This window comes from Gorilla gorilla, chromosome 9, assembly GCF_029281585.2.
Source record: "Gorilla gorilla gorilla isolate KB3781 chromosome 9, NHGRI_mGorGor1-v2.1_pri, whole genome shotgun sequence".
NCBI classification, from domain to species: domain Eukaryota; kingdom Metazoa; phylum Chordata; class Mammalia; order Primates; family Hominidae; genus Gorilla; species Gorilla gorilla.
This window is the reverse complement of record NC_073233.2, coordinates 86,221,780-86,248,918: the sequence shown is the minus strand read 5'-3', so window position 1 is coordinate 86,248,918 and position 27,139 is coordinate 86,221,780. Positions and strand designations below refer to the sequence as shown.

The window sequence follows — 27,139 nt, the reverse complement described above, 5'->3', positions numbered from 1 at the left end:
GGATGAAGGGTTTTTGCGATCCAAGGCTTCATCCCCTCAAGCTCAACAATAGCATTCCTTGGGGGAGTGAGATGATGATGAATGGTCATCAGTTTGCTTGCCTCACCCAGATTCCATTCCTACCTCCCAGAATTTTCCCTGGTCCCACCCAGCTCCACAGTAACAATCAATCCCAATCAGTGACTGTACTTCATTTTTTGGATCAAGGAATACCCCTCCCTTTTCTGTCTTCCTCCTTAGGGCTTTGGATAGGAGCCCTTTAATTGATGTTGACTAAACTAGAGGCCAGCCCCTGCATACCGGGAATGCCAGTGGCTTTGTTAGTTGAGGAGGGCGCTGCATTAGCACTGCCCTCTAAATCCCAGAGCAGGTGGAGGAAATCTAATTAGCATTTAGTAAGCCAAGGTGCCCTGGGGAGTTTCTGATAAAGAAAAGGTCACTGCAGACGGAGAAGGGACACTGATAGGGAGACTTCATTTTCCTTTTTATTTATTTATTTATTTATTTATTTTATATATATATATATATTTTTATTATACTTTAAGTTTTAGGGTACATGTGCACATTGTGCAGGTTAGTTACATATGTATACATGTGCCATGCTGGTGCGCTGCACCCACTAACTTGTCATCTAGCATTAGGTATATCTCCCAATGCTATCCCTCCCCACTCCCCCCACCCCACCACAGTCCCCAGAGTGTGATATTCCCCTTCCTGTGTCCATGTGATCTCATTGTTCAATTCCCACCTATGAGTGAGAATATGCGGTGTTTGGTTTTTTGTTCTTGCGATAGTTTACTGAGAATGATGGTTTCCAAGAACTTTCTGAAATGGACTGGGAATCAGGTGAGCTGGATTCTAATGCCTGCCCTACCAGTGGCTTTTTAACCACACTTAAGTCCCTCTGCTTATCTGAGATTTCATTTTCTTGTCTGTGTCTAGTCCGTTACCAGACTCCTTTTCCTACACAAATATTTGTTTCATAAAAGTGGAAGGGACCTCAGATCATTAAGTTGCTATCACCTTGGGGTGACAGGTACACTAAAATCTCAGAAATCACCACTAAAGATCTTATTCATGTAACCAAATAACACCTGTTCCCCAAAACCCTGTTGAAATAAAAAAAAAAAAAATGACTGCAGCCATTCCCACCCTTGTATTTCAAGCATAGCATTGCCACCTACTTGCAAAATACTATATAGACGTATATATATATATATTTTTAAAAAGGTGCTGTTACCTGGGAAGCTTTTCCCAACATTACATATGTCCAAATCTCACTCTGTATCTACTGAATCTTCTGATATCAGTAGATATGTAGTAAATATGTATAGTTTGGGGAAAATTTCTCAGGAAAGTTTGATAAAATCTCTGGTTTATGCTTTTTTGAAGAACTTAAACACATATAGCAAACTCAAGGCCTATTACAGCATTTGCTATCATAGTTGTTAGTAATATGTTTGGAGAGGAATTTCTGGGGGTGGCTATTAAGTGACAAGCTAGAGGTAGAGTAACCACTGCAAGCAATAAGCATTTTACAAAATGGGGATTGAGCTCTATTCGTAGGTGATGAAATCAATGGTAATGAGTTGCTACCAGTATTTTCAAAGTAAAATAGTATACAAAAAGTAGCATGTATTGTGTCCAGTTAAGGATATTTATTGAAACTTTTAAGTTCATTGTATTTATAGATACTGTGCTACAATTTAAAAGACATTTCTTCCTGAATTTTTGTCAAAATCCATTGACCTAGATAGGAATCTGTATTGGAGTAAAGATGGTTCTAAGGGGAAGGAGTGTAGAGAAGCAATGTGGGAGCCACATGCGGTGGTTCATGCCTATATTCTCAGTACTTTGGGAGGCTGAGGTGGGAGGATAGCTTGAGGCCAGGAATTCCAGAAGCAATGTGGAAAGGACACTAGGGAATGTAGGTTCTAGTCTTTATCCAAGCTCTTTGACTTCAGGCAAATCACATTTTTCTCCTGGACCTTACATTCTTTTTTCTCATTGCCCTTAGTACCTTCTGTCTGACTTCAACCCCACATCTGCTTGACAAGAATTAACTCAAATATCTCTTCTTAACACCTACCTGATTCTGGCATACAGTAAGTGCTTATAAATATATGTTAAATGGATGAGAACCTTTCCCTTAGGTCTGTAGGTACTTTCACTGGGCTTGTATATCTACCACTCCATTTAAAACTCTACTTACAGCTTTTTAAGAAAATGTATTTCTAAGCCAGGCACAGTGGCTCATGCCTACATTTCCAGCAGTTTGGGAGGCTGAGGTGGGTGGATTGCTTGTGCTTGGAAATTCGAGACCAGTCTAGGCAACATGGCAAAACCCCATCTCTACAAAGAATACAAAAATTAGCAGGTCATAGTAGTGCGTGCCTATAGTCCCAACTACTTGGGAGGCTGAAGTGAGAGGATTGCCTAAGCCTGGGAGGTGAAGACTGCAGTGAGCTGTGTGTGTCCCACTGCACTTCAGCCTTGGCAACAAAGTGAGACCCTGTCTCAAAAAAAAAAAAAAAGAAAAAAGAAAATATATTTCTATTTATCTTTTACTGGGTTGTGGTCCCCTGGAAAGCAGACATTTTTATTCATCTGTGTATTCTCAGTACTTAACACAGTACCTGGTATGTAATAGGTGCTTCATAGATGTTGGAGAGAATACATATTTTTAAGAGGAGTATTTTAGTAGATGACTCATAAAACATTTATTGAGCACCTACTATATACCAGGCAATGTGGTAGGTATGGGAAGTGATACAAATGTGTGTAAGAGACCAACATCTTCCCTTGAGGAATTTAGAGATTAATTGAAGCATATGCACACAGAATTGCTGACAAAGCCATTAGTGTTAGTCTCTAGCTATGTGGTTGCTTATGCAGCTCATGTGTAACTTCTCATTTCTTTATTTGAATACTGGTCACCAGAACCAGACAGGAAGAATGTCTTTCCGTTCTGATTAATTTTCTTAGGAATTAAGTAAGAAATTGTGTATCTGATACGGTGATCTAGTTCCAAGGAAGGTTAACTTGAGTTGGCAAAAGGAGCCTCATCTTTTTTATATTACTTACTGGGAGGTTGTTTAAAAATCTCCCGTTATGTAATGGACTTGTCACTTTCTACTTATTGTAATGGCAATTCTTGCTTTATATATTTTGAGGCCATATTACTAGGTGCACATACTTTTTAGAAGTACGTGACTTCTGGGCCTTTGAACCTCTTATCTTTGTGAAGTGCCTGACCCTCTTTGCCTTTTTGCCTTAATATCTTTTTTTTTGCTTGGTAGTCATATAGCTGCAGCAGCATTCTTTTGAGTAATGTATATGCTTTATGTAATTTTTTCCATCCTTTGATTTCAACCTACCTGTGCTCTTATATTTTAGGTGTATCTTTAAAAAACAGTATGTAGCTAGATTATGTTTTCGTTTAGTCTGAAAAGTCTTTCTTTTAACTTGAGAATTTAGTTAATTCACATTTATTGTGGTTAATACAGTGAGACAGGCTTTATCTTTTAAATGGTGAATTACATTGATTTACATTTGTTGTGATTATGGAAATGTTTTGATTTGTTGCAACCGTGTAGTGTTGTACCTTATCTTACACTGAAATTTTCTGTTCTTTTTTTTAATCTCACCTTTTGGATTGAACATTTTGTTTCCTTTTTCTAATTTTCTTTTTATCCCTCTGCTTATTTGGAAGTTACACTCTAACTACTTCATTAGAAGTTACTCTAGGTATTTTATTATGCATACTGATTAAAATGTTTAAATTTAATAGATAATACATGCACATGGCTTAAACACTAAATATTTGAAAAGTATACTGTGAGAAGTCTCTTCTCTATCCTTCTGCCGCCATCTGCTCAGTTCTAATACCCTGGTATATTTATCTTTATAATGTATGTTGGCCTGTTAACATATTAGATATGTTAGAATATATCTAATAGAGATTATAAATACACATACAAATACATATTAACTCCTCCATTTATACAAATGACAACTTTCTCTATACTTGCTTTCTTTTTACTTCATAATATATCTTGATGCTCTTTCCATATTGATACATGAACAGTTTTCTTCCCCATGCCTTTTTAAAAAGCAGCTGAGTGGTAGTACATCAATTGGTGAAGGCATAACTAAGTCTTTACTGATGAGCATTTACATTGTTTTCAATATTACTCTTTTAAATAGATCCCAAAATGCACATATGTCATTGTGCACATGTTAGTTTATCTCTAGGATAAGTTTCTGGCATTGCCTGGTTAAAGGATATATACTCTTACACTTTTGGTAGATTATATGTAATTTTGCCACATTGCCCTCCAGAGGGTTTGTAACTATTTACACTCCTGCCTCTTTTTCCACAGTCTTGCCAAGATGATTACCAAAGTTCTGTATGTTTGCCAGTCTAATGAGAGAAAAGTAACATTTAAGTGTATTTTTAATTTGTATTCCTTTTGTAAGTCAACATTGATCTTTTCACATGTTTAAAAATCATTTATAGTTATTTTTCTGTGAACATTTGCTTATTTTTCTGCAGGGTTAATGTTCTTACTGATTTGTAGGAGCTCTTCATGTAAGAGATTAGCCCTTTGTAATAGGAATTGTGAATTTCAGCGAAATATTTATGACTTCTAACCCAAGTTACCATTTTTTTCCTTGCTTTGTCCATAGGCGTTTGTGTGGGTGTGGGGGGGTGTGTCCGTGTTGCCATGCAGGATTTGAAAATAGTTTTCATTTTTATATTTATGGGTTTCTGTGTAGTCACTGTAACAATCATTGTTATGGTTTCTGGATTTTAGGTAATAGACTTTCCCTCTTATAGGCTATAAAAGAAATGTGCTATGTTTTATAATTTCATTTTATATTACATTTAAATCTGATCCAGTTGGAATTTTTCCTGATCTATGCTTAGAGGTACAGGTTCAACTTTGTTTCAGCTTTATTTCTAACAGTGTCATTAAATCTTTCCCATGGATTTGAGGTGCTACTTCTATCATAATCTAAGCATTTTATGCATTAGTAACCATTTGTGAACTCACTAAGTATTAAATTCCATTAGTTTGTCTGTATACTTATAAAATATATATAGCAATACGCTTTGTTTTGATTAATGAGGTGTGTTTTACCGTATGGTTGTAATAGTGTCCTCTGCTATTCTTGTTTTTCTTTATGAAGTTTACAATTATGAACTTTACAATTATATTCTCTTATTTAGAACAAATATGGTGGGGTTTTTGTTGTTGTTGTTGTTGTTGTTTTTCTTTGAGACGAAGTTTCGCTCTGTTGCCCAGGCTGGACTGCAGTGACAAGATCTTGGCTCACTGCAACTGCCGCCTCCTAAGTTCAAGCGATTCTCCAGCCTCAGCCTCCTGAGTAGCTGGGATTACAGGGACATGCTACCACCCCCAGCTAATTTTTGTATTTTTAGTACAGACAGGGTTTCGCCATGTTGGCCAGGCTGGTCTCAAACTCCTGACCTCAGGCGATCCACCTGCCTCAGCCTCCCAAAGTGCTGTGATTACAGGCATGAGCCACCACACCTGGCCAAAAATATGGTGTTTTTACTGAGTTTATGTTAAATTAATAAATTCACTTAGGGAGATTTGAGCTCTTTATCAGCACATATATTTTAATTTTTTAATTTGGCCTAAAGTACAGCAGTATATTTACTCTCTGTATTAGTTTCTTTTTTCTTTCCTCCTCTTCTTCTTCTTTTTTTTTTTTTTTTTTTTTTAAATACAGAAACAGGACTTCGTCATATTGTCCAGGCTGGTCTCAAGCACTGTGCCAGCTTTGGCCTCCCAAAATGCTAGGATCACAGGCTTGAGCTATCATGCCAGGCCTGTAGTAGTTTCTTGTAGTTGCTGTAACAAATGACTACAAATTTGTTGGCTTAAGAGAAGAGAAATTTATCGTCTTACAGTTCAGGAGAGAATAAATCCAGGTGTTACAGCGCTGTGTTCCTTCTGAAAGCACTGGGGAAAATCTTTTGGCTTCCGGTGGCTCCACATGTTCCTTGGTTCATGGTTGCATCACTCCAATCTCTGCCCATGGTCACACTGTCTCTTCCTCCTCTCTCTTCTGTCCCTCTGTCTGTTCTCCCTCTATCTCTGTCTTATATGGATACATATGACTACATTTAGAGTTTCCCTGAATTCTCCAAGAGAAGTGCTGCCTATGAATATTATCTTATATGGCCTAAGGGTCTGAGACCTTCAACTTAATCACATCTTATGTGATATAAGGTAATATTCACAGGTTCCAGGGATTAGGACATGGGCATATCTTTTGGGAAGGGACCATTCAACGCACTACACCCTTCTTCCAAATCATGTAAGAATCTTAGCATACCTAAACTTGAATCACTCCTCCTAACTTATGTTATTGTTGGCCGGTATTTTCTATCTTATTTATTTATACCCGCTTAAAATAATATTCTTGTTTTACACTGCAAGTGTTCAGATTTCCCACGTATTTATCAATATCTGTGCTCATCTTTGTTTTCTTTTATGTCAGACCTTCCATCTGGGATTATTTTTCTTCCTAAAGTATATCCTTTAGAATTGCCTTTAGTGAGAGTCTGTCTGTGACAATTTCTGTTTTTTTGTCTGAAAATATCTTTATTTTGCATTCATTGAGTTTGAATGGCTATTGACTTCTGCATTGAAAGTTATTTTTTCTTAGCACATTGAAAAATTATTCTATGATCTTCTAGATTTCACTCTTGCTGTTCAGGAGTTAGCTGATAGTCTAATTGCCATTCTGCAGGTGATCTCTTGTTTCTCTTTTAATGTCTTCTTTTTTGTCTTTGGTATTCAATTTCATTACAATATGTGGTTTCTATTTATCCTGCTCGACATTTGTTTAGCTTACTGGATATGCGGTTTGGTATTCTTTCAATGGTTCTGAAAACATACCAGCCAAAGGCAGGCATAGAATAATACTCCATCCTCTCTTATTTAATTATTGAACTTCAGTTACAAGATTAGATATATGTTAGACCCTCTTACTCTATCATCCATGTCTCTTAAACTCTGATTTTTTCATATCTTTAGTTCTTGGTCACATTCTACGGAATTTCTTTGGATTGCTCTTCCAGTCGACTAACTCTTTAGCTCTATTTAATCTGTTTAACTTGACCATTGACTTTTTCATTTCAATTGTAATTTTCGTTTTTGGACATTCAGTTTGGTTTGTTTTCAAAAGTATTTAGTTCTTTTTTATACTCTCGTTTGCTAATTTTTTCAAGCTTCTCTTCTAAATCTTAAAAATTTTATATTCTGTCTCTAATTCCAACATGTGAAGTCTTTGAAGATACGATTCTGTCATCAGTTTTTCCTGGCTGTCATTCATTATATGGTATTATGGCTTATTTCCATATATGTTTTTGTTTTACTTTTAAGAGCAGGTGTTCCTTAGGACTTTACCTGTGGATGCTATTTGAGGCCTAGGTTAAACATTTATTCTACCAGAATGGATTAGAGGCTGCTGCCTCCAATAGCCTCAGGACATTATTAATCCTGGACTACTTTTAGATCTTCACTTGAAGTATCATGAATTTGATCACAAACTTGCATTAGAGCCAGATTTTGATTACAGACTTTTAGGAAAGACATTACGTCTTTTTTTTTTGGTCACTTTATTATTATTATTATTATTATTATTATTATTATATTTTAAGTTCTAGGGTACATGTGCAAAACATGCAGGTTTGTTACATATGTGTACATGTGTCATGTTGGTGTGCTGCACCCATTAACTTGTCGTTTACATTAGGTATATCTCCTAATGCTATCCCTCCCCCCTCCCCCCACCCCACAACAGGCCCCGGTGTGTGATGTTCCCCTTCCTGTGTCCAAGTGTTCTCATTGTTCAATTCCCACCTATGAGTGAGAACATGCGGTGTTTGGTTTTTTGTCCCTGCGATAGTTGACTGAGAATGATGGTTTCCAGCTTCATCCATGTCCCTACAAAGGACATGAACTCATCCTTTTTTATGGCTGCATAGTATTCCATGGTGTATATGTGCCACATTTTCTTAATCCGGTCTATCATTGATGGACATTTGGGTTGGTTCCAAGTCTTTGCTATTGTGAATAGTGCCGCAATAAACATACATGTGCATGTGTCTTTATAGCAGCATGATTATAATCCTTTGGGTATATACCCAGTAATGGGATGGCTGGATCAAATGGTATTTCTAGTTCTAGATCCTTGAGGAATTGCCACACTGTCTTCCACAATGGTTGAACCAGTTTACAGCCCCACCAACAGTGTAAAAGTGTTCCTATTTCTCCACATCCTCTCCAGCACCTGTTGTTTCCTGACTTTAATGATCACCATTCTAACTGGTGTGAGATGGTATCTCATTGTGGTTTTGATTTGCATTTCTCTGGCCAGTGATGATGAGCTTTTTTTCGTGTGTCTGTTGGCTGCATAAATTTCATCTTTTGAGAAGTGTCTGTTGGCTGTGTAAATATCTTCTTTTGAGAAGTGTCTGTTCGTATCCTTTGCCCAGTTTTTGATGGGGTTGTTTGTTTTTTTCTTGTAAATTTGTTTGAGTTCTTTGTAGATTCTGGATATTAGCCCTTTGTCAGATGAGTAGATTGCAAAAATTTTCTCCCATTCTGTAGGTTGCCTGTTCATTCTGATGGTAGTGTCTTTTGCTGTACAGAAGCTCTTTAGTTTAATTAGATCCCATTTGTCAATTTTGGCTTTTGTTGCCATTGCTTTTGGAACCAAAAGACATTACTTCTTTTCTAGTGGTCAAGACAGGTCAGTTTTTTTATGGTTCCTTTCAGTGCTGCAGATGTATTGCCCACACTTGAAACAGTCATCACAATTGTCACTAATGTTTGTTACATAAATAACCTCAGGGCAAAAAATGGTTTTAGTGCTCTCTTTCTTTCCAGAATTTCTGCTTTCACTTATTTTTTTTATTGTGGTGAATGAAACATACATAACATCAAAATTATTTTGAAGTGAACAATTCAGTGGCATTAAATACATTCACATTGTTGCATGACCATCACCACCATCCGTCTCCAGAACTTCTCATCTTACAAAACTGGAACTGTGTACCCATTAAACAGTAACTCCCTATTACCCCCTACTCACCAACCCCTAATCCCTGGCAACCAATGTTCTACTTTTTGTCCTTATGAATTTGACTCTAGGTATGTTATATAAATGGGATCATACAGTATTTGTCCTTTTGTGACCAGCTTATTTCACTTAGCATAAGTCTTCAAAATTCATCCATATTGTAACATTTCAGAATGCCATTCCTTTTAAGGCTGAAATCATATTGCATTGTATGTATAAACCACATTTTTTTAATCCACTCTTTGTCAGTGAATATTCAGGTTGCTTCCACCTGCTTTCATTTAACTTTTGTTCTCTACAGATTCCTTACTTCTTGACAGCATGACTCATTTTCAAAATTAATATTTAAGAATATTTTATTTAGCTTTTAAATTGTTTTCTTTGGGAGTGTCATTCATGGTATCTAGGCTAACTTAATTGCTCAAAACCAAAGTCTTATACCTACTATAGGTGGACCAGAAGACAACCAGAAAGAACATAATTTGACTTTCTTTTGGGATGCTAAAAAGGGAAGATTCTGAGGTATGAAACAATTAATATGTAGTTTTGCATGTTTTGATTCTTGAGGTCTGCTATAGGTAATATTTTTTTCCTTGCATGTGAGAAAACCTTAAGAATACTATAAGAAAACATAAACATTTCTGTCTTGCAGGATTTGGCATTGTTACCATGTTGTTAGTACTAACCTCTCACCATCAAGTGCCCCAATATCCAGTAGTAGCATTTGAAACTTGTACAGAGATAACAAAATCATAAACTGCTTGAGCTGAAGGGGTCTAATTTCTAAACATCACCCCCTCCACCACTGTGTCTTTTTTTTTTTTTTTTTTTCTTTTTTTTGAGATGGAGTCTTGCTCTTTCACCCAGGCTGGAGTGCAGTAACATGATCTTGGCTTACTGCAACCACCACTTCCCAGGTTCCAGTGATTCTCCTGCTTCAGCCTCCTGAGTAGCTGGGATTACAGGCACACACCACCACACCCAGCTAATTTTTGTATTTTTATTAGAGATGGGCTTTCACCATGTTGGCCAGTCTGGTCTTGAACTCCTGACCTCAAGTGATCCACCTGCCTCGGCCTTCCAAAGGGCTGGGATTACAGGCATGAGCCACGAGCCACCACACCCAGCCACTGTGTCTTAAAGATGAGTTGGCTAAGGTTAAGTGACTGACCCAGCCAGGGTCCTATAAGGAGTTTGTGACATCAAGAACCTCAGTTGCCTCATTTTAATCTCAGTATACTTGGTATTTCTGTGTACTTTCTCTCTCTGAGAAGACCTGTGATCATTTAACGAGTTCTGAGCTTGGTCTTTTTTTTTTTTTTTTTTTTTTAAGTGAGACAGGGTCTCTCTCTGTTGCCCAGGCTGAAGAGCGGTGGTGCAATCATAGCTCACTATAGCCTCGGACTCCTGGGCTCAAGTGATGTTACTGTCTCAGCCTCTTAAAGCACTGGGATTACAGGCATGCGCCATCATGCCCACCCTGAGCTTGGTCTCTTGAAGTGTTGCTGTGGATGTTGATAAAGATGACCTGACACTGATACATGGGTCAGAGTAGAGGCACGAATTCTCATCTGGTTAACTGGTGAAGATCAAATAGAGTTGGCCTTCCAAATACTATTTCACTCCTGTCTCTCCTGTTCATGGAATCTTTTTTGATAACAGAAGGTTAGAGTTGGGTGGGAGAGCTCTTGTGATCATTCGTGCCAATCTCAAATTGCCCACAGGGACGTTTTGGGATCCCCTGCCCAGAAACTTTGCTGTTCTTTATAGATGAGGAAACTGAAACCTAAAAGATGTAAATATGGTTTCCCTCAAGTCACATAAAGTGCTTTTAGCAAAGCCAGAACTGGACCCACATCTCCTAATCCCTATTCCCGTGGAGGATCTCTATTACACTAATGCATTAACTTCACTCCTGATCTTTAAGTAAGCTCCACCTCTGTGGTCTCTGTTTTAAGATTGTGAAATGTCATAAAGGTGGTTTGCCTTTGAAAATAAGCCAGAACCTAGAGAGTTAATAGAAATTGAACAGTGAAAGTGGAGTCCTTTTCTTCTCCTCTCCTCAACTGGGGAGCCGCCAGGCTGTTTCACTTGCACCGCATGTGTTCCATTATGGTATAATGATGTAATTACCAGTAATGCTGCTGCTGCTTGAGTAGTGGTGAAGAGGCAGCATTAAGGAAAAGACTAGCCCCAGTTCTCTCCTAAGAGCCATTTCAGCCCACTTCAGTCTATTAGATTGAAGATGCTGGAAGGCGAATGGCTTCAGCATAGGAAAAGGTCAGATTTAAAAGCTTTTCTGGGTTTGGTATTTATTGTTGCTTTTTTGACCTTCAGAAAAGTCCCCTGTGTGTTTGTCCTTGATTCTTGCCTTTCCCATTAATGCTTGAAAGCTGTATTGCTGTCCAGACCAGGTCTTTGGCATAGATGATTTCCTTTGTGGTGTTAGAGAAAGCCTAGCCCCCACTCCAGATGACCAGTCCTATTGTCGTTCATGCCACGATTGCAGTGTCAAAAGCCTTTTTAACTCCTGAACTTTTTAGTTTTCAGCAATTCTGTATGTATATATATAATATATATGTCATATATGATACAATACATATGATATGATACAGTACAGTACATATGGTCTGTACTAATATCACATATTCTTTCACAAACTTGCCTAGACCTAAACAATTTATGAATTAATACTTTAAAATACAGAGAAGTAAGCAATAAGACTTGAGTGCCTTGAGCAAACCTTTCTGTGAATCTCTTTCAAAACGTACAGCCTGCCACCTGATGATTATGAGGAGGTAATCATGGTCTCTGGAACACAGTAGACACTTCCAAAAGTGTTCCTTTATTAGAGGGTAGCCATCATTCTTTCAGTAATAAGCACCTGCTGGGCCCAAGGTACAGGTTATAGGAAGACAGCAAGTTTTCCTTATTTCAGTAGTTCTCAAAGTGCCATCCCTGGACCAACAGCACCAACATCATGTAAGATCCCCTTAGAAATGCAAATTCTCAGGCCCCCAAGCCAGAGCTACTGAATCACAAATTCTAGGCTGGGAGCCTTCAGTCTGTGTTTTACCAAGCTTTCCAGTGATTCTGATGCATACTGAAGTTTGAGAACCACTTCTTTATTTTGTAGTTCAGTACCAGGAGCTATCTGATAATATAAAATACCTTATGTTTATCTAGAGCTGCACTGTCCAATACAGTAGTCATTAGCCATAGGCAGTTATTTAAATTTTAATAAATTAAAACCAAGTTATCTAGAGCTGCACTGTCCAATACGGTAGTCATTAGCCATAGGCAGTTATTTAAATTTTAATAAATTAAAACCAAGTAAAATTAAAAATTCAGTTTCTGAGTTGTACTAGCCACAAGTGCTCAGTAGACATATGTTGCTAGTGGAAACCATACTGGACAGCACAGATGTAAACATTTCTATTATCACAGGAAGTTCTATTGAATAATGCTGGGCTCAAAGCAGTGGTCCTCAGATTTTATCATGAATCGTATCATTAGTCTGTAAAATATACATTGTTGGGCCCCATCCCCAGTTTCTCCCAGTGTTTCTTTTTATTTGAGACAAAGTCTCACTCTTTTACCCAGGCTGGAGTGCAGTGGCACAATCTCTGCTCACTGCAACCTCAGCTTTCTGGGTTCAAGTGATTCTCCTGCCTCAGTCTCCCGAGTAGCTGGGATTACAGGTACACACCACAATGCCTAGCTAATTTTTGTGTTTTTAGTACAGACGAGGTTTCACCATGTTGGCCAGGCTGGTCTGCAACTCCTGATCTCAAGTGATCCGCCCACCTCAGCCTCCCAAAGTGCTGGGATTACAGGTGCATGCCACCACTCCTGGCTCCCATTCCCAGAGGTTCTGATTCAGTAGATCCGGGGTAGGGCTGGAGAAGCTACACGTGTAACAAGCTCCTAGATGATGCTCATGCTGCTGGTATGGGGACCACTTTTTCAGAACTACTGGTCTTGCATAAGGATTCTTGATCTGAAGTCTGTGAACCTTAAAAAATTATAGGCAAAATACTCTATGTACCCATATAATAGAGGTTGCAGGATATAGGACTCACAGTTTTAATCTGATTATCAAGTGGGTCAGCAGGTCAGGAGAACTTTTAGCTGCAGTTAACAGAGAATCTGACTAATAGTGACTTAAATCACAAGGACTTTGATATTCATTTAGCAAAGTAAGAGGCTGGAAGTTTCAGCATTCTTTCAGTGGCTCAAGCATGTCACCAGGAAAATCAGGCACTTTCCCTCAGAAAACCCCTTATGTTTTTTTGGCTAGGAATAGGTCACATGCCCACCTCTAGATCATTCCCAGCAATGAGGAATGGGATTTGTACAATTGCTTTTGATTCAGCAAAGGGAGGGGATTTACCTTCCCTGATACCATCAGATCTCCACCAGTCCTCTGAACAAAATATGAATTCTGTAACAAGGGTGAAGGGAGAAATGGCTATTTGGTCTCTCAGTGAGTGACCCAAAAAGTGTTAGGAGTGTCTGGTCTGCATCTTTTCAGCTTATCACATGCTTTCAACTTGCTAGGCAAGCAGGGCACAGACACGCCGAGCTGTGAAGCCCTGCTGAGCTCTGTCCTCTCGTGCCTTATGACGGGTTCTGTGAAGTCATCCTGCATGTAACGGGGATGACGTGGTATGAGATTTAAGAGCCTGATCTAGGCTTCTGGGAGTCGGCATCAAGTCAGCCTTAAAGCTAGTCCCCGTCTGACTTTGGCCCCCAGTTGTTTTGTGTGTTTGTGTGTTTTTGTTTGTTTGTTTGAGACGGAGTCTCGGTCCTGTTGCCCAGGCTGGAGTGCAATGGCGCGATCTCGGCTTACTGCAGCCTCCGCCTCCCGGATTCAAGTGATTCTCCTGCCTCAGCCTCCCGAGTATCTGGGATTAAAGGTGCCCACCATCACACTTGGCTAATTTTTTGTATTTTTAGTAGAGGCGGGGTTTCACCATGCTGCCCAGCTGGTCTTGAACTCCTGACCTCAAGTGATCCTTCCACTTCGGCCTCCCAAAGTGCTGGTATTACAGGTGTGAGCCACTGCACCCGACCTGGCCCCCCAATTCTTTTCAGAATTGGCTCTTGCTTGGTTCCTTTTGGTCAAGTCCCTGTCAAAGTACAAGTTTTTGTACTTTGATTCTTTAAAGACTCCCATTATTCTTTTCTCTCACCAGTCTCCTTGGAATTAGAGTCCTGGTCCTGGATTTGGGGGCCAAACACTTGGAATTCTGCTGCCAGACTTCCAGTTCCCTATCTACGTACCTAGCTCCCTGCTTGTCTTCTCCCAGCAGTATGCTTTAGATGCTTGGCTTTCAGTAGGGAGATAGTGTCTAAAAATGTACAATGTGAGACTATTTCACGTAGAAATGGTAAATGAAGCACTGGGAGTTAATGAGATTATTGAAGGAGAAGATGTGAGAATGAAAGCTCATACCACCCCTCTACTGAATCAAATGAAGGGCATGGTCATTTGTGTGTTCATCTGTACTCTCCACAAGTACCATGAATCCCAGGCTGAGAATCAACAAAGACCTTATAAACAAAGACCCAGGGCCACCTGGGAATCCAGAGGTGCCTGATGAAAGGGATGACAGCAGCTCAGCTGGCAGAGCTCTCTGCCTGCCTCCCCTGCCCCCTAGAGCAGTTCTGCTTTTACTTCTATGTTATGCTTCTATACGAAATCTTGTATATAGAAATAAATAATTCCACTTATTAAAAAAAAAAGGCCACTGGGTAAATGATGCCGAAGGCCCCTTCTAATACTGAGAATGGGCTCAAGGGCTAGAATACAGGTACTAGGCTATGACATGTGAAACAGAAGTGTAGTCCTGTCCTATTTTAGGAGAAGGAACTCTGGCTCCATCGTTCTCTGCATGGTTTTGAGCTGACAGTTGCCTCGGTCAACAGCTGGATACAGTACCCAATTGTTTGCAGCAAAAGTCCTGTGAGTGTGTTTCCTCTAAAGAGCTTCTTCCACGACTTCCTTCCCCCATCCTCCCAGGACAGAAGTGGACACAAGGGGGAATGTTTCAGTTCCCCTGCCGGGTTGTGTGTCTTCCTCTCAAACCACTGTTCAAAATGTCTAGGGAATTTTTATTTTCCAAAGTTGCTTACCGGAAACAACTTGGCAGAGCATAGTTTGGGGAGGAGGCTTTAGTTCAATGAGCACAAAAGCACATGTTCCTGTGGTGAATTCTTAACGTGTGTGAAGGGGAAGCAAAGGAGTTTTAGTAAAATTGCAGTTCAGGCCAAGTCAGGAATGGAAATGAGGAACAACCAGAAAACATCACAGTTTGTTTTAGAGCATTTAGTTCCTAACTCTCAATGACACACACTCAGGCTTATGGCTGAATTTCAGATTATCTTTGTATATACTTTTTAGAAGTTTTTATTTGGTATCATAATTTATAGTGTAACAATGAAAAGTCGCCTGGCTTTATAACAGATTTCAGAAAGTGAAACTTGGTTTCTGAGGAATAAACAGGCAGCAGAGCAATCCTCAAAGAGGAAGTGCATGAGAAACTGAGGGTTTAGGGAGATTATATTTGGTTAGAAATGCTGGGCCTTTGTTAAAAGTTGAAAAACCTGATCACTCCAGTCTTTGGAGGTTCTGCGGGAGAGCATGTCTTGCCAGAGTCTCACGGATGATTAGAGTTAATCCCGGCACCCAGGCCTCTTTACTTTCCCTTTGCAGTGTGGGTTCCCCTCCTGAGCTACCCCCTAGAGCCTAGTTTCCCAGGGTTTCTCTCTCTGGTCTGTTTTTGCAGCTCAAGCCATGTTCTCCTTGATCTGTTGGCCAGGCTTCAGGGGAGATGGACTACAGCTGGTCTGAAATAGGAAGACAGTAAATTTACTTAAACTTTCAGCATGACCCATTTGCCTAACTTTTTCAATGTGATGAATGAAAATATAGACAACAGAATGTTTCACAAGGCAGACAACTCAAAGAGAATAAGAATGAGGAGGTGTGCAATTTGCTTTTACCTTTAAAAAGAAGCATATTACAGAACCTCTTGAGTTTCTTTTTTTTTTTTTTTTCTTTTTTTTTACCTCTGTCATCTGTGATCCATTCGCCTGTTCAGCCAAGATATTTTGGCATTTTTACTCTGGGAAACCAGTGGGTGGGTGAACATGGAAGAACCAAAAGTTAACAAAATACCAGCAAATGCTGGAGCCAAGTGAGAGGATTCTCCTCTGCTCCAGAAGCAGAGGTGTACCCCACCTCCCACTCTCCCAAGCTGCTTTGAAAAAGGCTGCTAAAACTCCCCGACTTAAAAAAAAATTTTAAAAAGAAAAAAAACTCCCTTACTTGAGAGGATTTCTCAGTCCTGATGAAGGAAATCTCTAGGAGCTCTTCTTGTCCCTAGGCTATCAGGGCTTTTCCTTTCTGAGGATGCCCTAAGCACTGTAGGGAATAATAGCATTCGAAGGTAAGTTTATCTGGTCTGATGCCAGCATACATTGTTGAATCCAAATCTACCATTTACCATCGGGGTGACTTTCAATGAGTTCTTTAAACTTTCTGAGCCTGTTGTCTCATCTGTAATAGAGATAATAGTGCCTACCTCATCGAAAGTGTTAGAATTAAGTAAGATGATTTGTAACTTAGTACCAGACACCTCATTAATCATCAAATGTTTTTTGCAATACCACTCATTTTCTCACCAACTTCTATACAGCTTCCTGTTTTCCCAGTGATCGTGAGATATGGGAGGTAGTAGCTTGCTAACTTGATTCCAGTGGCAGCGGGAGTGGCAAAGGAAATTACTTTTTTTCCTTATCAACTTCAAAGGATAATCTACACACAGTGAACTATATCTGTGTACATTTAATGAGTCTGATAGGTGTCTGTCCGTACTCATGAAACAAGTACTACATTGAAGATGTAGAACATTGGCATCATCCCCAAAAGATTCCTCTTGCCCCTTTGCAGTCTGTCCCTTCCTTTGCCCTTAGCCCCAGGCAAGCACTCCTCTGTTCTTTGTCACTCTAAATTAGTTTGCATTTTATAGGAGTACAGTATGTACACTTTTTGTGCAGCTTATTTCACTCAGCATAGTGATTTCTGGATGTGTCCATGTTGTTGCATGTATCCGTGTTATTGCTGAGTAGTATTCCATTGTGTGGATATACCACCTATTGATGGGCATTGGGTTCTTGTTTCTGGCTCTTTTAAATAAAGCTGATACGAACATTCACTTGCAAATCTTTCTGTGGAGCATACATTTTCATTTCTCCCAGGTATACCCAGCAGTTGAATGGCTCAGTCATATGGTAGATATGTGTTAAACTTTTTGAGAAACTTCCAAACTGTATTGTTTTACTTTCCTGTCAACAGTGTATGTGATTTCCAGTTGCTTTACAATCTCAGAAGCACTTAGTGTGATCAGCCTTTTTAATTTTAGTCATTCTAATGGATTTATAGGTCATGGTATTCATTGTGGTTTTCATTTGTTTCCCTGATGTCTAGTGATGTTGAGCACCATGTGCCAACTGGCATTTTGTATACTATCTTCTTTTGTCTAGTATCTGTTCAGATCTTTTGCCCATTTAAAAAATTGTGTCATGTATCTTCTTACTGAGTTGTACAAGTTCCTTTTATGATCTGGATACCAGTTCTTTGTAAGATAGAAATATATTAAACATTTCCTTCAATCTGTGAAAACATGTGAATACAACTGATCCTTGAACAAAATGGGCTTGAACTGCATGGGTCCATTTATACTTGGATTCTTTTCAGTAAAAGTGACACTGAGTGTGCTTGCCTCTCCTGCCTCCCCTTCCTCCCCTTCTACCTCTTCTGCTTCTGTCACTGCTGAGACAGCAAGTCTAACCTCTTCTTTTCCTCTTTCTCCTCAGCCTACTCAATGTCAAGATGAAGATAAAGACCTTTATGATGATCCACTTCCACTTAATCAATACTAAATACATTTTAATCTTCCTTATGATTTTTTTCTCTATCTTTACTGTAAAAATGCAATATATAATATATAACATACTAAGTATGTGTTATTCCACTGTTTATAGTAGTTAAGTTTCAGGGGAGTCAAAAGTTGTACGTGGATTTTTGACTGCATGGGAGGGAGCCATGCCCCTAACCCCCATGTTGTTCAAGGTTCAACTGTATGTTCTCCCAGTTTGTGTCATGCCCTTTCCTTCTCTTAATTGTATCATTTGAGGAACAAAAGCTTTGAATTTTGATGAAGCTTCGTTTTCAGTTTTTCTTTTATGATTTATGCTTTTTGTTTACTTAAAGGTCACAAAGATTTTTCTCCTATGTTTTCTTGTAGGAGTTGTTTTAGCTTTTACATTTAGGTCTATAATCCAGTTCAAGTTAATGTTTGTATATGGTGTGAAGCAAGGGTTAATATGGGGATTATCTTTTAAGTGTCTATTATGTATCAGGAACTTTATTTCTCAAGAAATAAATGTTCTAAGATAATTATCCTTATTTTAATGATGAAGAAAGGAAGTCTCAGAAGTATTAACTTGTTCAAATCGTACAACCAAGGCTCAAGTCCATGATTGCCCAACTCCAAAGCCCATGTTCTTTCTACCTTATTATGTTGGCATTGTTTTCAACATCAGTTTGGATCCATATAAAAACGCCCAGCTGTACCCTATGAGGAGGATATAAAAATGTGAGATGGTAGTTGACACTCGGAAGACATTCATATCTCCAAACCCAACCTTATGAAATTGGCCACAGCAAGGATGTTGGGAACTAGAACCAGGGGTTTCATATCAAGCCATTTGCTTAGGTCTGTATCTCAAAAGCTTTAAATACAGCTTTTTTGGTGCCCTCTTGATAAGAAGTCTTATACTGAGCTCTTTTTCTCTTTTGTAGCTGGTCCATCAGAAAGATTAAATTAAACATTTGGCCACATGGACAGTTAATCCTTAGATCACCCAGCTGGATGGTTCAGTCCCGCTGTGTTTGGTTTGATTTTTTATTTTTGGAAAACAAATAGTGAGTCAGTCTGCTTTCCCTCCCTTTCTCTGCCTCACCACTCCTTCTGGATTCTCTTAGATGCTCTGGTCATACTAGGTAAACAGCATTTTTCTTAAAATTTTCCTTGAGCCATGACAGAATCATGAGAGAGCTCCCCTGGCTCTGATACTTAATGCTCCCCTCTAAAAAGAAAGGTCTATTTGAGGCTATTCACTTCAGTCATCTTGAAAGAGTCTCTGAGTCTTACCTAGCAGGAATATTTTGTTTCTTTTCCTAAAAAAAAAAAATATATATATATATATATATATATACGTATATATATATATGTGTGTATATATATATATATGGAGGGGATGTAAACAGAACAGCCCATACCTCTCTGTTCTAGGTTCTCATTAATGTAGATTTGGTAAATTCTCCTTTCTCTTCTCTTCTCTTCTCTTCTCAGGCAGCATGATGTAGGTGGGAAGAATATGGAGCTTTAAAGTGAGAAGTACCTACATTTGAATCCCAGCTCCAGTATTTACATAGCTAGCAAATCACCCAGTCTCTATGAAGTTCGATTTCCTATTCTGTAAAATGGGAATAACAAGTACTTTATGGGTTTGTTACACAGTTTCTAGCACATGTGTGTGCTTATATTATTTCCTCCTGTTCTTTTATTAGATCTCTTTCTGAAGAGTAAGGATGTGAGATGATACTCATAAAAAGTCTGAATAAGGGGGTGTTGGAAGCTTATAAAGGGTATGTTTTGAATACGGAGCCCTATTTAAGGTGCCTTAACAGATTTATTCCTTTCACTTTGGCTAATCCGGGCAGTTTGATTTCAAAGTCCAGACATGAAGGGTGAAGAATTGTAGTCATTCTGCCTGTTATTTTTAAAGTTATTTTTAATTTTTTACAGCTGTCGAGTTGATTGTCCTGAGTCTCTGTAAGCAAACTCTATTCTCTGTGATGCAATTATTTGCTAGTGAGAAATTTATCTTACGGGCAACAGTGCGACTTAGGAAAAGAGTGGAGGAGAAAAGACAGTTTGTCTAATACGGAGAGGATCAAATATAAATTGGTAGGAGAGACTGGGAAACTCTGATAACAAATTTGGGAGAGTTATACCTCTGTCTTGGGAAACAGAGCCCTGAGAAACACCAATCTTTGTGTCAGCTGGTAGGATGAGGACAGTCGGTGTCTCCCACTATCTTCTGGTTACCGTGCCTTCCAGCTGGCGTCATTTTCCTCTGTTCCATGAGAATTTTCTTTGCATTTCAGTCTGGGGTGCTGGCCTCTGCCTCCTTTTTGCCTACTAAAAATTCTGTGGACTCTCAAATTAACATTTTCAAACTGGTACATTCTTTGAGATGCAGCTCAAGGTGTACGTAGTTCTTCTAAGAAGCCTCTCCCTTGACTATTCTGCACAGTTTAATGGTGCTGAGGCCACCCTAAATTATTCAGGTAGCCTTGAGAATCTGAACCTTTGAATATTTAATGAATTACAAAATGTGTGTGTTGAGGAATAGGAGTTAGCTACAGAGAGACAGATCAGAGTTAGTACCAACTAGAAGCACTTATACCTGACTTCCTTTTACCACTTTTGTCTTCTCAACTAAATTCCTAAACCTTTGCAGGATGCCTTTCTAAAGCCAGGTGATTATATAACTCTAACAGATAAATATAGCTCTAGTTTCATCTATTTGCCCAGTCTTCATATTGTCTCTACAATTTTGGGTACAGTTTTTTGTTTTTGAGACAGGATTTCATTCCCATTGCTCAGGCTGGAGTCAATGGTGCGATACTTGACTCACTGCAACCTCCGCCTCCTGAGCTCAAGGAATCCTCCTACCTCAGCTTCGAAGTAGCTGGGACTATAGGTGCGTGCCACCACACCTAGCTAATTTTTGTATTTTTAGTAGAGACGGGGTTTTGCCATGTTGCGCGGGCTGGTCTTGAACTCCTAAGCTCAAGTGATTCACCCGCCTCCCTCCCTCCCTCCTGTGCCAGGATTACAGGCATGTGCCACAGCACCCAGCCTGGGTACAGTTTATTTCACTTAATGTTATAAGCTTAAAAATGCTTATTATAAAATTTGAGGATAATTTAATGGCTGCAGTGTGACTCACTCATTAAACCACTTTTGTGCCACCAAGACATTGGACCCTTTGTCTTCCTAGATTTTTTTAAAAAAACAGGATATTGTTGAATCATTAAAGCCTTTAGGCAGACTTGTCTTATGCCTAAAATTCTGTTTTTCCCTCTATAACTGTATACAGGATATTTTGACTGTCCAACAAGTAAGATGAAGGAATTAATTTTTTTTCTCTTAGAAGTGTTCACTGTGTAGACGAATAACATTTACAGTTAGATCTATGAAATATCTTAGGTTTTGTTTGTGATTGTTTCTAAGAATTAAACAATGAATATTCTTTGCAACACTATAGTCATGTAAATATTCACAGCATAGCTGAGTTTCATAATTTGACCCATAAGACAAAAATAAAGTTTGATGATATTAAGCCTGCAATATTTAAAAGAGAATATTCCAAACATCAAGATCAAATAGATTCTCTTTCCGTCACTTGCCACATTGTCTTTCCTTTGCATTTATACCTTGTCTTTGCTTTTTGTTTACCTTGGAATTTTTAATTGCCTTTTTTATCTTAATTGGAGATTTTTTTCCTGATTGAAGAAAAACAGCATCTGCCATTACCTTATGACTAAGATCACTTAGCTTCTTAATCATACTGTTTGTTATAGGAAAATGACTTTCATCTTGACACATTTTTCTCTAAGTCCTCAGAGTTCCTGTTCTAATTTCAAGGCCTTCATTGAAATCCTGAGTTAAATCTTTCTCACATGCCATGTCATCCTACTTCTTAAAACCCTTTTTAATTTTGCTGTAAATCATCCCTGGTAATTTGTTCAGAAAGAGTACACAGGAGTTAAACTTTCTAACTCCTTGCATATCTAAAATGTTTTGCCTAGCTGTTCTATAGACAGTCCTTCAACTCATCACCTTGATTTCTCCTCCTCTTCCTGCCGTTACTCTCCTTGTTGTCTAATTCTGTGCTATTCAGTATGGTAGCTTCTGGCTACCCGGTCTGTTGAGTACTTGAAATCCGGCTTATTTGAAGTGAGATGTGCAGCAAGTATCAAATACACACTAGATTTTAAAGACTTAGTACAAATGTAAAGATAAATATGTATACTATTTTTATATTGATTATATATTGAAATAATATTTTAGAAATATTAGGCTAAAATATATTAAAATTAATTTCACCTGTTTCTTTTTACATTTTAAATGTGGCCACTATAAATTTTAAAATCACATATGTGCCTCACGCTACATTTGTATTTGACAGTGCTGCTGTAATTCCCAAGAAGCAGCAGTGGCTGCCGCATACAGCCTTTCCCCATGGTCCTGAACCTGGCTTCTTTGGGTGGATTATGATACATCAGCATTGTAGTATGTCTATAATAATGTACATTTACCAATATAATCCCATCTATTTCCATCTTTTGAAAATAGTTAAAAATTTCTAGTCTGTCTTTTTGCCCTTATTCCTCTCTCCCTCTCCTTCTCCCTCTCCCTCCTTCTGTCTCCCTCTCCTCCCTCCCCCTCCCTCCCTCCCTCTCTCCCTCTCTCCTTCCCTCCCCTAATTACATTATTCCTTCTTGTACTACATTGCCACTTCTTTGGGGTTTGGGAGGAAAATGAATTTTCAGTCTATCAACAGGGAAGCAGAAGATTTTACTCATCTCATCACTATTTTTAACAACAGTGCAGTGGTTATCTTCATGTGTAAGTCAGTCTACATCTCTAGATATTTTCTCATGGTGGTTTTCTAGAAATAGATAAACTGTTCAGATTATGAATTTCTTGACTCTTGATATAGATATTGACAAGTTGATTCCTCAAAAAAGTAACTAATTTATATTCTCAGTGGGTTATTCAATAAAAGGTGGGAGCAGTTACTCAAGGGTACCTACATTCACATCTGAACCCCTTATGTGGGTCTTGTATCTCAGCTTCTGTGGAAAATTTGGCCTCTTTTCTGAATCACTAAACTTTTCTGGGCCTCTTTTATTTGTAAAACTGGGATAATCATACCCTGAAGTAATGTATGGGAAAGCTCATTGAAAGTAGTATTTTATTATTTCAGCAAGTGCTTAAGAGCCTCCTACTTGTACTAAATACATGTTCTGTACTAGGAACTATGGAGGATGTCTAAATGATCTGAACCTTGGCCTCAAAACCAATTTACAAAAAAAAGAAGCTACCACACAAGTCTTTTTGTGATATCTAACAAGAAGTGCAGGCCAGGCGCGGTGGTTCACACCTGTAATCCCAGCACTTTGGGAGGCCGAGGCTGGCGGATCACGAGGTCAGGAGATCGAGACCATCCTGGCTAACATGGTGAAACCCCGTCTCTACTAGAAATACAAAAAATCGCGCCTATAGTCGCAGCTACTCGGGAGACTGAGGCAGAAGAATGGTGTGAAACCGGGAGGCGGAGCTTGCAGTGAGCCAAGATGTGCCACTGCACTCCAGCCTGGGCAACAAAGCGAGACTCCGTCTCAAAAAAAAAAAAAAAAAAAAAGTGCTAAGCGTTGAAGGGGTTTAGAGGAGGGAGGGTTTGTATTGTATTTTAAAGATCAAGGACAACAGCCTAGAGGAGGTGGCATTTAAGGTAAGCCTTGAAGAAGGAGTTTAATTTCAACAGAGAGTAAGGCTGGGGGTAATGCGATGTGAGAATGATCTTGAGAAGAGGCACAGAGGGTAGGTTCAGGGCAGATCCGTTGATAGCATTCACTAGAGTGTAAGCAAAAGGTGAGGAAAACTGAAATTGTAGGTTGAAATTTTTGTTTCTGCGAGTATGCTTATTTGCATTTGCACAGAAGGTGGTGATCCCTATATTTATTTCTGCTGTGCATCAATAGGGGAGGTGGAGATAAATAATTTCATTGTTTTGGCTCTGGCCAGAATTCATTAGGCACAGTTTGTTGTCCATAGGGAGGGGAACACAACACACACTGGCCTTTGTCTCCCTTCCACACAGGCTGGTGGAGATTCTGAGGCATTTTTAAACATTGCACTTAGCCATTCAGATGATAACTTGGATCAGAAATTTTGAGAAGTGGTGGGATGAAGAAGATCCCTGAAGAGAGGAGTAACTGAGACAAAGGAGAGGCTAGCAATAGAGAGACAAGTGAGGGAATTAGACCTTTGGTATCATCATGAAAAGGTGAGTTTTGTGAAACAAAGAGTATGGCGGGCAAGTACCTAGCAGGTTCTGAATATTTGTTCTTTAGGAGTCACCATTTAAACAAGACCCCAAGAGTGACATTAGGTGTAACCAAAGTGAAATTGTTGACTACTTGAGATTCGTGAGGACAGGCATTAAATGATATCTTTTAAGAAACCATTGGCAGTCCTGGAGCTGATGACCCTAGTGCAGGATCATTATGGTTGCTTCTTTCATCATCTCAATTTGATGACATATTTGAGTTGAACTTAAACTATACCTAAGCCTTAATCCCAGGGTCTACTAGTGATTCAGCTCAGCACATCTAAAGGCAATGATTATTCAAGAGGATTACATTGGTATCTCCTGTCACACCAGCATTTAGTATTCTATACTTATTCCCTAAATATATCTCGTTGTCATTCTCGGATATTTACCATTTACCAATATTACCAATATGCCTAGAGCATAGCAATTGCTCAATAAAAGTGTATTGAAGAAATGACACATAATAGGCATTTAATAAATGTTGAATGAATAAATGAATATATCCAATAAAAGCATATGCTTCCTTTATTGGATGAGAGATGTGAAACCATAGACTCAAGAATAAAGTCATGGGGTACAGGGTAAAGTAAGATAGTAGATATAATCAGGAGCTTCTAGCTGAACTGGAGTCACCTTTAATGCCAGGCACATGAACTTGACTTCATTTTATAGGCATCAAGAAAGAGCATCTTTGAATGTTGCTGAAGATGAAAAATATCTTGGGCATGGTAGTAGGGAGGTGGGAGGGAGGTTTACTGTTCCTTAAATGAGCCTTATCCCTTCCTGCTTCCATGTGGCTGCTCACCATTGTGATGAGGAAAGAGATGATTTTGAGCCAGATCTGGGTTTGAGACCTAGATTTACCTTGGGCAAATTTCTTAAACTGGTTAAAGGCTTTGAGAGATACACCCTTTCCTAGGGTCATCTGTTGTGAGGTATAGATGAGAATTTATGTGTAAGTACTTAGCATGGTATCTGTCACGTGGTAAATACTTTGTTTTCTTCCTCTCCTGGGGAGTTTCCTTTTCTCTCTTCCCCCAGTCTTACTAAACTCCTGCCCATCTTTTTTTTTTTTTTTTTTTTTCCTCTTCACATAAGCAGTGTAGCTTTTCCAGGGTTCTCAGATGAGACAGATATAGGCTTTCCCTTTGTTCATCTTCATTTGTGGAATTTTAGACCTTTGAAGAAAGATTTCAAAGTGATAGGAGGAATGACACAGGAAAGGGTAGAAATCTGAACAAAATAATACTATATTTGGGAGCAGAAAAATAAAGGGTCCATGAGAGGGTGTATGCACAGTGTGAATAAAGGCATCTTGTCACTTAGGGCAACATCATTGATTCTCAGCCCATCTTTGTTCATCTAGGAGGCCAAAGAGGAAGACTGTCTTGCCAGTTCCTAGAATTTATCCACGAAAAAGGGGCTACTCACTCCTCTTTATTCAGTGAGAGCTAGCTACCAATCTCCCAGATAGCCCTGAGCTTTTAGAATATGATGGTATGTTTTGATTAGGATTAGGGCAGTCATTCTGCAGACTTTTTCTAGGAAAACCGAGCTTGGTAAGCAGAATAGAAAACATCCAGAATGACATCAGTCTGGTAAGCTTTGAAGGAAACAACCAAAGATGGTCAACACAACTGCTTGTTCTTTTATTTACCATTTCACACCTGGTGCAGTCAGGAAGCTACATTTAAAAAACAATTTTCTCTTTAAAAAGAAAAACAACCCGTAGTCAAAAAAGCACTCATTCGCTATAAAGCTGGAAGGATTCATTCATTGGAGCTGATTGTTCACATTTGTAGAATTTAGAATTTTGTGGATGGAAGGGGCCTTAGAGTTGAATAAGGTCTTCAAAAGGAAACAAAAGGCTCTTGCTTTCTGTATGAACAGAGTTTATTCACAAGACAGTTTTCCATGATCTATGAGGAGTGATTTCAGACAATTAGCTAATTGGTTGAGGCAGGTGACCTATCAGCTCTGTAGAGGGGATGTTTGCTCTTAGGGATCTACATAAAGAACATATCTTACACTTTCCATGACAGTCAAAAGCAGCCCCATTAATCCTCCTGTGTAATGGCCAGTCATAACCACAGATGAGGAGTGCATTTCATGAGAACCTTAACAGCTGTCAACAGTTGATCACTGCCACCATCAGCTCAGTGTTGTGTGGGGCTTTGAAATATTACTGAATGATCTTCCAATTTGTTGTATTGTAGGGCATAAGCGGCTCTCCAGATATAGTCTGCTATTTATTTTTTAAGTGTTATCAGATGCTTAGTCTGTTGAAATGACACTTGTCTATTGTATGAAAAACAAGGGCAGGACTGACTTGTGACCATCTTGAAACCCCAAATGGATGCAAAAAAAGAAAAGAGAACAGGGAAAGTTTGGCTAGGCAAATGTTATATTTTTCTGGATTTCAGGTGTGAAAGAAATTCAAAATGAAAGAAGAGTGTCATAGATTTGTCATGAAAGGAATCAGGGCCGGTCACAGTGGCTCATGCCTGTAATCTCAGCACTTTGGGAGGCCGAGACAGGTAGATCAGTTGAGGCCAGGAGTTCAAGACCAGCCTGGCCAACATGGCGAATCCCTATCTCTACTAAAAATAAAAAAAAAAATTAGCTGGGTGTGGTGACACACGCCTATAATCCCAGTTACTCGGGAGGTTGGCGCACAAAAATTGCTTGAACCTGGGAGGCGGAGGTTGTAGTGAGCTGAGATCATGCCACTGCACTCCAGCCTGGGCAACGG

General features: G+C 39.0%; 1 protein-coding gene and 1 long non-coding RNA gene across 4 annotated transcripts in view; one reads left to right on the top strand and one right to left on the bottom strand.

The window, feature by feature from the left end:
• GAB2 (GRB2 associated binding protein 2) overlaps positions 1-27,139 on the top strand; it is a 206,701-nt gene that overhangs the window by 51,683 nt on the left and 127,879 nt on the right. Inside the window, exon 2 of one of the 3 annotated variants that reach the window (XM_055356888.2) lies at positions 2,018-2,105. The exons of 1 other annotated variant lie outside the window; for it this stretch is intronic. The gene's annotated coding sequence lies outside the window, so the exon portion shown is untranslated. Of the gene's footprint in view, positions 1-2,017; positions 2,106-23,739; positions 24,340-27,139 lie in introns of those variants that run through there. One more of the 3 variants, XM_019036854.4, reaches the window with a different exon arrangement.
• Positions 1-27,139, bottom strand: part of LOC129525613 (uncharacterized) — a 51,522-nt gene that overhangs the window by 260 nt on the left and 24,123 nt on the right. The gene's annotated exons all lie outside the window — the stretch shown is intronic.